Here is a 12,371-nt window from a genome sequence, read left to right on the forward strand (position 1 = left end):
TATTGCACAATAATATGCCAAATATGTTTAAACATATTTTTTTTCTTTATTTATTTATTTTTAATATTTAAAGTGTCTGCTATGTTAAGCCTTCGCTTCCATTTAATATAATCCCTTGAAACAACGTCTAACTGTTTAATAAATCGAATTAGCAACTTCATGCTCAACAAACGATTTTCTTGATCTCCGAAGTAACTCTATTACTGCGGCCCTTTTTCGCCGTAAATGCGTTTCGAATAGCCAGTTTATAATAAAATATCACTTTCATGCTAATTCCATCCTTTCCTTTTGCGCTTAAGTGCCTCTGGTAAGTGTCTAGAGTATTCTCGCCATTTATATAACTTTGTTATTCCATTTGAGTAACCCTACGCACGGCCTTTGTTGCGCCATGCCATTTTTACCACTTAAATCTCTATCAACACGATGCACTCACTCCACCTCGAAGCATTTATCTTTACTGCAATTTACGGCGCATATTAAATGAAATATCGACTATAAACATAACCTCAATGGCAATGCGAAAAGTATGCAATGCACAGTTCTAGCTGTTGCTCGCCTTAAGCAGTCACACACACTCCCACGCACACTCGCACTGAGATATGCTTCCCCCTTTTATGCTACACTACAAGCTCGATGTGGAACAGGCACTCAGTTTAGCAAACAAACGTAAGAGTTTAATAAATTTTATGCCATTTTTCTTGTTCGCACTCAACACTAGCACACCCACACACACATGCGCTCGCATGCCTGCCACACGGCCAAAGTGCTCGAACATGCTCTTTCGTGTCGTATGTCCTTGCTTGCTCGGTCTACCTTGCTTTTGTTGCGCTGCGCCCTTCCCACTTACACTTGTATTTATTTGTTTTGCTTAGCATGTAAATTCGTATGTGTGGGTATGTCTGTGTGTGGTAGCATGCTTTTAGGCGCACTACTAAATACAAATTACTCTCCAATATAAGTGCTTTCGTTGCTCACGAACAAATAACAAATGAAAGGGGCAAAAAGTGGAGAAAAACAAAATACGACACAGAAAGGAAGTCGGCTTACAAGTGGAATTACCTCGCGGAAATGTACAGCTTAGTTCGCAGCAACGCGTTGGCACAAATGTAAGCATGCCCGCGCTGTGCAGTGCGTGTTGCTTGCTTTCCAGCGCCGTCCCTCCTCGCACACGGTGAAGTTTTCGCTGCCCAAGCTGTGATTAATTGAATTTGCATTGTCGCATGCAAAGCCGAAGGGGTGTGGTGGCATTCACAACGCGCATGGTTGTTGTTTTTGGCGCCTTGACGGGCTGACTGTCTGCCAGTTTGTCTGACTTTTTGTCTGTGCGCCCTGTCTTTATTAATTAAATTGCAATCTAAATATTGTAAAGCATGCATTTAATTTGTTGTAGCACAACAACAAACCGAAAAGGCCCAAACAAACTCGTAAAGTTTTGTACACATTGATTTATGACCCCAGGCATATCGATTCTTTTCCATTACAACTTCATTTAATTATACAAATAAATTGAAGTGGATTTGTTGTCACTGCTTAGATGATTGTTGGTGTTTTGGTGTGGCAAATTAATTTGAATTGATACATTGACTTTAAGGGAACATTTGAGAAATTTCAGTAATTTCGACATTTGCGGTTGCTTTGTGGCAAGCAAGGCGAAGTGACACATTGAATTCTAAAGCGTAGAAATTCTTTGAATGTTTGCCTATGGAGGCTTCGACTTATAATTAAGTTACAGAATAAATCCAATTTTGCACAATTGGTTTTGGTTAGATTAGAGTAGTAGAGTACTAGATGCGAGAACTATGAGTGTACGTTGCCCTGTGCGTAAGAAGGAAGATACCGCAGTCTGCACAAATTGTCGTGGGATTAGCATTCTGAACATTGCTTATAAGATCCTTTCGACAGTATTGTGCGGAGGACTTAAACTCATCTATCAGTGTGGCTTTAGACCTGGCAGATCCACCATCGACCAGATTTTCTCAATATGTCAAGTCCTGAAGAAAACCCTTGGTAAACAACTCGACACCCATAACCTTTTTGTAAATTTCAAAGACACTTTCGATACCACTGACATGAGCTGCCTATTCGACTATGTCTATATTTGGTATCCCTGCGAAACTTACAGGGTTATGCGAAATAAAGTTGATCATAACTATGAGCTCCGTCAAAATCTGGAAAGAGCCCTCCGAGCACTGATACCAGACGAGGTTTTAGACAGGGTGGTTCCCTCTCGTGAGTCTTCATCAATGGACCACAAAGATTCCTCACGTCTTGGCTTAAAGGCCTATTGGGAGCCACGTCACTGTTGACAGCTATAGATTTGAAAAAGTTAAAAACTTTCTAAATCTCGGAACCAGCATAAATTCCACCTATAATCAAAGCCTGGAGATCAAGCGCAGAATAACTTTGGGATTGGTATTCAATTGTCTATCAGATCCCTCTATCGACGAACAAAAATGTTTTCTACTATATAAGTCTCTCATTATTCCCGTTCTATTATACCGTGCAGAATTACGGACGATGACGAGCAGAGGTGAGAAAGCAAGAAGATGAAACAACGAACTGTATGAGCACTACATGGAATATGGATATAGAAAAATTCAACGATTCTGGTTAGGCCATGTCGTTCGTATGGAAGATGATGTTCCAGCGAAAAGCTCCTTCGATTCGAGACCGAAGGGTGGACAACGGAAGCAAGGGCGCCCACGCATCCCATGGAAAGACGCAAGTGCATAGCGACCTACAATTGGGATGTACAACTGGCATATCCGCGAAAAGGATAGAGGCAACAGATGGAGTTTCATGTTCTCGGCTCAGATCGACCTCTGGAAAACGGTGTCTGGCAGTTAGGAAGACCTTATTACATAAAATTTTAAAACAAAAATAATCTAATATAGTAGTTCATGAATACAGGTAATGACAGAAGGACCAGTGAAAATTAAAATTTCTGATAAAATGACGGCTTCGAAAAAAATCGGTTTTTGTAAAAAATTTACAATTCAAAGTAGCTTAGAAAATTGAAGTTATGATCAATAATCCTCTTTCTTCTGTCATATTATCCAAGAAATTCGTGTGAAAATTTCAAGTCATTTGGTCCAGTCGTTTTAGAGCAATTTTACTCACAGACTCTGACGACAGCATTTCGGAAAAAAACTTAAAAAGTTTTTACAAATATGCTTATATCTCAGAAACTATTTGCGGGAATATTCTCAAATAAAGTGCATTTTACATACATGACAAAAACTTAGATTCTTGGAAATTCCCAAGTGGATATAACCCCTTAAAGGCAGTCATTACTTGAGCTTTTTTGTTCAAGATTCTCTATTATTATCTACGTAATTAAGATTTAATATTTGTAAAAGCTAATTTCTCTTAAAAAAACTCATCGACTTTCACCTTACCAAAACAAAACTGTGGAGTTCGCTATTCTGCGCCTAAAAGTATTCTACGCAGGAATCATTTATCGTGAGCACTCATGTGTCTATTGCAAAGCATTTCTCCTCGTTCTTCGTTTGGCGTACTCTTCCACATGTAAGCGTTTATGTATGTTTGTATGAGTGGCTATAAAAGGCCGCGGACTGCACTTAAAACCGCCCAACCACACGCCGCTTTCTTGGCAGACATAACGCTTTCACCGTATTATAAATGTTACTTATTTTAACCTGTGTCATGTGGCATGTAGCATGTGGCGCTCATGTATGTTTGTGGCTGTGTACTCAAAACAATCAAACGACATAATTGACTGTGGCCGGAAGTACAATTGTTTGCATTGGGTTAGTTACACGCTGCGCGGCGCCACTCGCCACTTTGCTATTGTTTTTGTGTTTGCATTCGCTGCGGTTGCTGGCGCTGACATTTCAGCAGGAGGTGGTGGATCATTTGTTTGACGATGTCATTGTCAGTGATAGTAATTGTAGCGCTTGTCGCTCAAGCTTTTGTTATTGTTGTACGCATTGATGTGGCCGTCATTATGCGCCCGAATGTAGACAAAGCGAGCACCCACACTCCCACAGCTATGCCACTGCCATCAAGGCCAACACCACAACTCCTTCGCGCACTCAAATGTTTACAGTTGCTTGCTGCAGTGAAGTGATTGTGAAGGCCCTCAACCCTCTCGTTACTCCGCCCTCCAAGTCTGGCGCACATATGCGCATTATCGTAATGGCAGCTTTGGCGTCGGGGCCCTCGTACCGGGTATGAGTGATTGGAGCTCTTATTTGAATTGACATTTGCTCGCTCACATGTACACTTAGTTTTACAGTAATACATACCGATAGGCGCGTTACATAAGCATAAATTTAGTTGCGCATATTGACTGCCAACGTTTTATACGAAGTCTGCCAAGCAAGGGTTAATAAGAAGCGAAGTTCCGCCTAAAGTGATTGCCGACGAGCAATCATCTTTGTAGCGCGCAAATGACAATCTCTTAAATCCAGCGAAAGTGCGAGCTGTGGCGGGGGCCATTGAGAAATCACGCGTTGAAGGCCTATGGCAGACAGTCGATGTTCAACCTCATTTCGCGCATAATTTAATATGCAAATGTAATTTGCAAGTAGTGCAGCGCCTAAGTGTAGGCTTCCTTGCAAGAACATGCTTCAGCCAAACTCGCGTTTAACGCGCTTCCTGCTAGCCAGCCTACTTGCCAGCGCGCTTGCCTAACCGGCAAACTTAATCAGCCCAACGCGGCGTGAAAATTTGCTGCACTTTGATGTTCAGCACATTTACGAATTTGCATAAAATTTTATCGCCGCTTTCAACCCCTTTTCGCCCTAGCGCGGGTGCGTAAGTATAAAAAATTCAAAGGTGTTTTTAAGTGCTTTAAAGTATGCTGTCAGCTAAGGTAGAACGTTCCGTATTTTTTCTACACTTTGATTATTGATATTTGTCAGAAAGGTAGCACTGAAGTATCAGCTTTAAAAAAGTAGATCAAAAAAGTCATCTTCACAGTACAAAAATTTCTTACTTCATTATTTTCACTCATTTTTGAACATCTGTAACGTTTTTCCAACTTCACCGAATTTATTTCCTTTTTGGTTAAGTGAAGCTTAAAATCTCACCTTTCTAACACTATATGAGTATGACACAATGTGATTGGTAGCACTGGCGATATACGACTACAACGACATCTATTGACCAAATACGAAAAGAAACCAAACTTCGTAAGGAATTCTTCTGAGATAAACAATTATTCCATACAGAGACTTGATAATGATCGGTCACTTTGTATGACTGCTATATGTTATAGCGATCCGCTCTCCAAGTTATTCAGATATTGTATCGTTCCCTTAGACAATAATCTATGCCAAATTTCGTGAAGATATCTTCTGAAATGAAATCGTTTTCCATACAAGGACTCGATTTTGATCGGTAGGTTTGTATGCCAACTATTTGCCAAAGTGAACTGATCTGAATAATTTCTTCGAATATTACACAGACGCCTTGGACAATACCTCACGCCAAATATCTTCAAGATATCTCGTCAAATGGAAAATAACTTCAAATATAAAAGAACTTATTTCCGATGGCTCAGTTTGTACGCCAGCTATATGATATATATAGTAATCCGTTCTGAACAATTTCTTTAGAGTTTTTAGCTCTGTCTTAGCCATTAACCCGTGCCAAATTTGGGGCAGATATCTCGCCAAATGAAAAAGTTTTCCATACAAGCACTTGTTTCCGATGGTTCAGTTTGTATGACAGCCATATGAGAGTAAAGGACATATGAAAAATTTCAGATCCATATCTCAAAAACTGAGACACTAGTTCACGTACATACAATGAGAGAAAGGAACAGACATTCAAGGAAAAATCGATTTAGTTCGTCACACCGATCAGTTAGGATAGGTTAGGTTAATCTCGTAGGGTAATAAGCATAGACCAGTTTGGTCCTTTATATATAATTATACTTTATAGAGTTTCCGACGTCAAAAAAAAAAAAAAAAAAAATATACCCTGTTTAATATATAAATAATCTATAAAATGTGTAGAAACAGAAACTCTAAGTATGATAGGAAATTTTGTGTTAATACATCAGATCTCGAAAACGAGTTCGACGAATCGCTTGGAAATCTTGGGAAATACTCTAGTCAAGAAGTTATAAAAAGCGAGATAATTAATGTTCCAAAACTCCCGAATACAAAATCAGGCAAATAAAATAAAGTACTCCTCTCGTAAAAAATTATTACAACAATTTTACATTTTTTTTTTACAAATTTTAGTCGTAATACCCGATTTTTTTCCATAACCAAGTGAAGCGCTCATTGAATTCCGTTATCATATTAATTGGAAAGCAAATGTTTTTAACTCTTTTGTTGGTGTACCGTTTGTTTACTTTATACTTATTTTTATTTTCGAAAACAACGTTTTGTTGACATTTCCGCGGACCGGCGTCTGCAACCAGACACTTGCTTTTTTCAGGCGCTTCTCTATATTTATGCATATTTTTATGCGCACAAGTAATGAATAATAAAAGAAGACACAAAATAAATGTTTTCGAAATTTGTTGGCAAATATTCAAATTTGTGCGTTTTGCTGGCATTTCAGTTCATATTCCGCTTTATAGTAGTTTTACGGTGTTTATTTTGTGCAGCTAGTAAAAATTCGGCTGACTCAGACTCAGGCGTGTGTGATGCCCATGCCCGCAAATGCAAATACTTAATGAATAGACAAATGCGAAACGAAAAACAAATATTTTTGACAGTTCATGCAATCTGTCTGGTGTTTTGTTTAAATAAATTTTGAGTTGTGTAAATATGAATTTTAAGCTAGCGCAAATTGTTGACCCATTTGCTTTTAGCGTTTTTACACATGTCTGCACACAGGTCCACACTAATTTTATTAGTTTCGGCATTTCGGCGTTTTGAGTAAAAAAAACAAAATATTTAGGCTTATGTACATATGTTTGTAATTATTTTTTCCTCGCCATTAATTGCTCGTTCTGTCTAGCGTGACTTGCGCGCCGTTGCAACAGACTTATTTGCTATGCAATACATTTATTTTTAACCTCGCGTGCAGCCGAAAATTACGAAAACAGTTTTTGAAATAAACCGCGTAGAAAAAAAGGCAAATTGAAAAAGAAAATTTCGTAATATTATGAAGATACTTCTTCATTTACTGTTATACAATTTGTTTAATTTCAAGATAACACAACATTTGGTCTTTATTTGGACTTAAAATTCATCTATCCAAATAAATATATCGACGAGGGATATGTGTAGGAGTCGCTAGGGAAGAGGCGCTATGAGCTTGTTCACGTATGGGTCGAAGTTAAGAGAAAAAGTTTTAGGCGGAGTTTTCTGTAAGCAGCTCTCCGCCAATTATTATTCACCGATTCAAACATGGTCAAATACTTGAAATAACAACCCTTCGCCGGAAAAAACCCGGGTCAATTCCGGTATCGTAGACTATTGTGGGATTTGTGCTCTGCGTCAATAGTAATGTTAGGTTGCCGGACCATTGTACCGTTATCCAGGAATTAGGTTGTGATCAATGTACTGCTACTCAGGCAAAAGTGTCTGCTATTAAGTCGGCAATAGACGTATATCTATGAAGTGCAGCTTCCTTCAGGGTTGTAAGCAATCTCTCCGACAGTAGAGCGGCAATACTAGCGCTGAGCTTGCTAACTGAGCGCTCAAAGCTAGTCCCGAAATGTCTGTCCGCACTAGCTTCAAACTACTTCACATCAAACTCATTTGGGCGACTGGTCATAGCGGAATCGCTGGTAACTGTAAAGTGGATGAGCTAGCCAGAAGGGGACCATTGCCCCAATTACATCGGAATGAGACCTCGTTAGATTTTCATTGGCATCTAGCGTTTTAGTGTTGGACCAAAGGACCACGTGTCACTTAGCAAGCGATGGTCGACTACCCGCTCCAGTGCGGCTGCAAGGTCCTTTCGGCCTAGAGTAGAATGCAGGAGATCTACTGAACTATTACTTTCCCCTACTAGATACTGTCCAAGATATGTTCATGCAGTAAGACTAAAAATACTGACTGATGCGAGTTATGAAAGTTGTATAGAAAAAGGTGAGATGAAATTATCCAGGCATTTACTTATCCATTGTTCAGCTTTCGCAGGTTTGAGGTTGAAACATAACAGCAGCAGCTGCGTAAGTCGCTACTGTTCTGTAGTGCCTTGAGATTTTTACAATGAATGAAAATATCGAACAAGAATTTGTCTCAAACTTTGTCTTTCTAACCAAATTTCGTGTGCGGAATAGTTACGAATGTTGGAAAAGGTTTACGGTGATTAATTTTTATCTAAAACATAAGCCTACGAGCGGTTCAAAGCCTTCAAAGATGGTCGAGAGATCGTTGAGGACATGCTTTGTTCTGGACGATCTTCGACCTCTTTAACTGAATATTGAATATTACAAAAAGTGAAGGATATGGTGCCTGAAAATCGTCAGGCAAGTGTTAGAGAGATGGCAAGAGAGCTCGACATCTGTCGCGAGTTCACTCGAATGATTTTGGTAGATTTTGGGTATGAAACTCGTTCTTGCTCGACTCGTCCGATAAAGATATATATTTTTTTTTTCAAAAGAGTACCGTACAAAGATTTCTTTGGACATGCTTAAAAGTAGGAATTCCGATTCCACATTCAAGGATAGCATTTTAATTAATCAGGCATGATCAAGGCAAGTCAAAAATCGTCGGAATGGAACGTTTTCAAGAGACAAAGCACAATTCGCTAAAAGAGCTGAAGGCCATCCCAAAAAGTTCTTATGAAAAGTGTTTCGAGGACTGAAAGAATCGTTTGGCATGAAAGTATCTGGTGGGAAATAGTTTGAAGGCGACAAAATATCTATTAATGAGTAATTAAATATTATGCGCTTTATTTACAATTTCCGGGTATTTTTTGTCACAATATATATGAGTTTTAAATACCACAACGAACCGAACTCACCTTTCTCAAAAAATGCGATCACTCTAATATTTTTTTTTTTTTGTGTTCTACATAAGTACAATTACTTTCCTGGTCAAAAATCGAATTTTGGCAGACCAACCACGACCAAAATGTTGGGTAAAATTCCAATTTTTTTTTTGCAAAAAACGCCGCCATTAGTCACTTTTTGAGTTTTTTCGACCGTGGGTTATTTTACGGACAATATCTTCTAGTAGAGATTGTTTCGGTTTCATTCACAGAAAAGACCAGAATCACTTCATCCCTGAAGAACTTTTCCAATTCTAAAAATATTTAATATTTTTATTCAAAAACTTTACTATTCTTAAAATAGAGTTAGTTAAATATGTATACCCTTCAAATTTTAAAACAATCTAATCATGTGCCCTTCAACTTTTTAGAATTTCTATTCTCTCTCAAAAATGCTCTGACAATAAACGATTTAGTATTTAAAACTTCAAGAACCCTTAAAAGAAATGTATTCTCTAGGCACTTAAATGCCCTTCAAGGACGCTCTATCGTTATAGCAAAATCAAAATTCTGCAAATAATGTTACCACTTCGTTGAAATTTCGTTACGCTGATTGCCGACAGACGGTCTACCTTTCAATCAAAGTAAATAAATGCGACAGTTGAGTATTTTGAATTTTCTCAATTCAAATAATAAAAATAAATGTGAGCTGCAGCAATAATAAACATCCAAAGAGATATAAATATAATACACACCCAAGCATGTCTAAAAATGCATGCAACAAAAATAAATAAATAAATGAAAAAGATGGCAGATTTGAATTTCATGGCACCTTGCCAAGCGGGAATTTTTGCAAGTGTGTGGCAGCTCGCCAGCGCTCGCTGTCAGCAGCAACACATGCCTACAACCATACCTACATAGATATGTAAATATGTAACTATCGTGTGACTGAGTCAAGGCGTGTATCGGCGGTGGCACTGTGAAGAGGCAAAATATGCAGCAAATAAAAGTATTGTGCAGCATATTTGCATCAATTTCCACAAAACAGCAGCTAAAAGCAAAACAACAACAACAACACAGTGATGGAGTTATGAGGGTAGCACGACAGCGCCGTATCCATTTGTTTTTAGTAGAGCGAGTTCACACAAATATTTACATATTCACACATACATACATGCATACATGTTTGTGCCCATAAACCTCTATTACCCCACAAATCTTGCTGCCCATTTTACCCTCAACAATAAAAGCAATAATGAAGGCATCAAAAACAGCAACAAATATATGTAGGTATGTAAATATGTAAAAAAAATCTTAATAAACAACAATGTCATCGTTAACATTGCAGATGTTGCACGTCACTTGACAGTGCAACCGAGCACAAAAGCCAACTTTGAAAAGCGCCAGCGACGAAACTGGAGCAGATTTGGAGCGTTGATCTCTTCAGTTTGTTGCTCTCTTACCTCTTACCTCACTTGTGTCCTTCACGCGCCCCAACGACATTATTTCCTATTTACAAATATATATACAGACATAAAAGCATAATAATAGGTAGTAAAATTTAATTTATGCAGCTTTAAATTTGCTGCAGCTAGTGGAGAATCTGGATTTCAAAAACTGGAAATGCTCTTTACTAAAAAATAACTAAACCCAACGAAAAAAGCTTTTAGTGCTTAAAAAATCGAAGTCCTATATGCATAAATATTGTCTAATCATAACATCTCTTAAAGAATGATTTTTTTCTGGTCTAGGGGCATGAATTTCAGATAATTTTGAGAAGTTTAAAAAGGCAATACATGGTTTCTTTTTTTTTTTTTTTACTTATTTATTAACACCACTGGAACACAGAAGAAAATCAAAAAATAGGTAATGTTCATAATTTCAAAAATTAGCAACTGATGCAGTGGCGGGTCTCAAAAATAGGCACGTAACCTTTTCCACGGTTTCAACGCTCCACTCAATCTGAAACCAAAAAAATATTAATCTAGAGTAATTTCGAATTGTCTGGTTCTGCGGAAAAGCTCAACAATTTTTTTTTTGCACGAAATGACGAATCTCTGAAAAAAAATAATTTTGTACCACTCTTGACTGTTTCGATTTTTTTTAAAATAGTCAAAATTTTTATTAGAGGATATCGACAAGTCTATAAAAAGCATTCTGCTAAAATGAAACCGTGTGTATCGTTTTGAAAAAGACGGTTTCGATAAAGTTGTGTTGGAGTTTCGCGAACTGGCCGAACCAGTTCTGATGCCAGGTCAGCAAAGTACCTATACAGTGGCAGACATTGAAATCCGAGCAGTTAAAAATTCATGGTTTTTCTTATTTCTTTCCGTTAAGTTAGATTTTGATGTTTCTATTGTGTGTGTTTCTATATTCCTAAATAAAGTTAAATGAGAGAAAATAATTATTTCTTATAAAAATGTATTTTTCTGCTATTTTTGTATATTTGGTGTTTTAGTAGTGAATAATAAATGTTTACATAACATTAATACTAATTCTTTTACAAAAATAATTTTTAATCGTCAGGTAAAGTGAATATGAGACACACCAAAAATCTTAAAACTAATATTTTGTCGAGCCTCCTTTACTTTCTATAACGGCCTTAACATGCTGCAGCATTGAATTTGTCAAATTCTGCAATGGTTTGTGCTGCGATTTCGTTATACCCAACATCCTCGAGAATTTTATCCAACTCAGCTAATGTACTGGGTCTCTTCTTTGCTACTTAGGTCTTCATAATATACTGGACGTTCTCAATGGGGTTTAGATCTGGGCTGTTACCTTGCCATTCTAACGTAAAAGAACTACTTTTTGAGAAGAAGTCTTCTATCTAGAAAAAATAAAAAAAGGTACAATTAATATTGTTAATGAAATAACAATTGATACTAACCATCAAAAGTGTTTTTTTTTTTGCGAGTCGTCGAGCATTCAAGCCAGCATCCCATCCCGGAGCATGTTCTAGATCTAGCAGTGATTTCGGTTCCAAAGTCTTCTATGATCTCTTTAGGCTAGTGCGTTCTATTTGTCGATATTCCCTAGAACAGGTTTTCCTTGCTATTCCTGAGCCTGGTTTTCTACTGTGTTGAATTTTTTTCAAAAAATTCTCAACGGCAGACTTCCTGAATCCAACTTTTCCACTGACCTTCCGTATGTTAAGATTTGCTTTTAAAATCTTGGTCTTATCATCAGAAGTATTTTTTTAGGTTTGGCATGTTTTATATATTTTTTTCACTTTCTAAATTGTATGTCTCAAGAAACAGACCAATAATTATTGAAACAGCGCATATTTCTTCAATTTATGCAAACAAATCTCTTTGCAATCAAATCTTACACCTACATGATGCTATCGCCGTAACTGCTACCTGACTACTTGTACGGATTTCAATTTTCGCCCCTGTATCTCTAAAAATAGTTTTAAATTTGAAAAATTCTCTCATAGACATAGTCGTGAATAGTTAAACTTTGAAAATATAAAAAAATCGATTTTCTTTTTATTTATGGAG

General features: G+C 37.5%; 2 protein-coding genes across 2 annotated transcripts in view; both read left to right on the top strand.

The window, feature by feature from the left end:
• The window catches only part of LOC126753192 (40S ribosomal protein S8), a 390,246-nt gene that overhangs the window by 162,684 nt on the left and 215,191 nt on the right, over nt 1–12,371 (top strand). The window lies entirely within an intron of this gene.
• Nucleotides 1–12,371, top strand: part of LOC126753180 (centaurin-gamma-1A) — a 297,283-nt gene that overhangs the window by 84,022 nt on the left and 200,890 nt on the right. The window lies entirely within an intron of this gene.

This window comes from Bactrocera neohumeralis, chromosome 3, assembly GCF_024586455.1.
Source record: "Bactrocera neohumeralis isolate Rockhampton chromosome 3, APGP_CSIRO_Bneo_wtdbg2-racon-allhic-juicebox.fasta_v2, whole genome shotgun sequence".
Lineage (NCBI taxonomy): Eukaryota > Metazoa > Arthropoda > Insecta > Diptera > Tephritidae > Bactrocera > Bactrocera neohumeralis.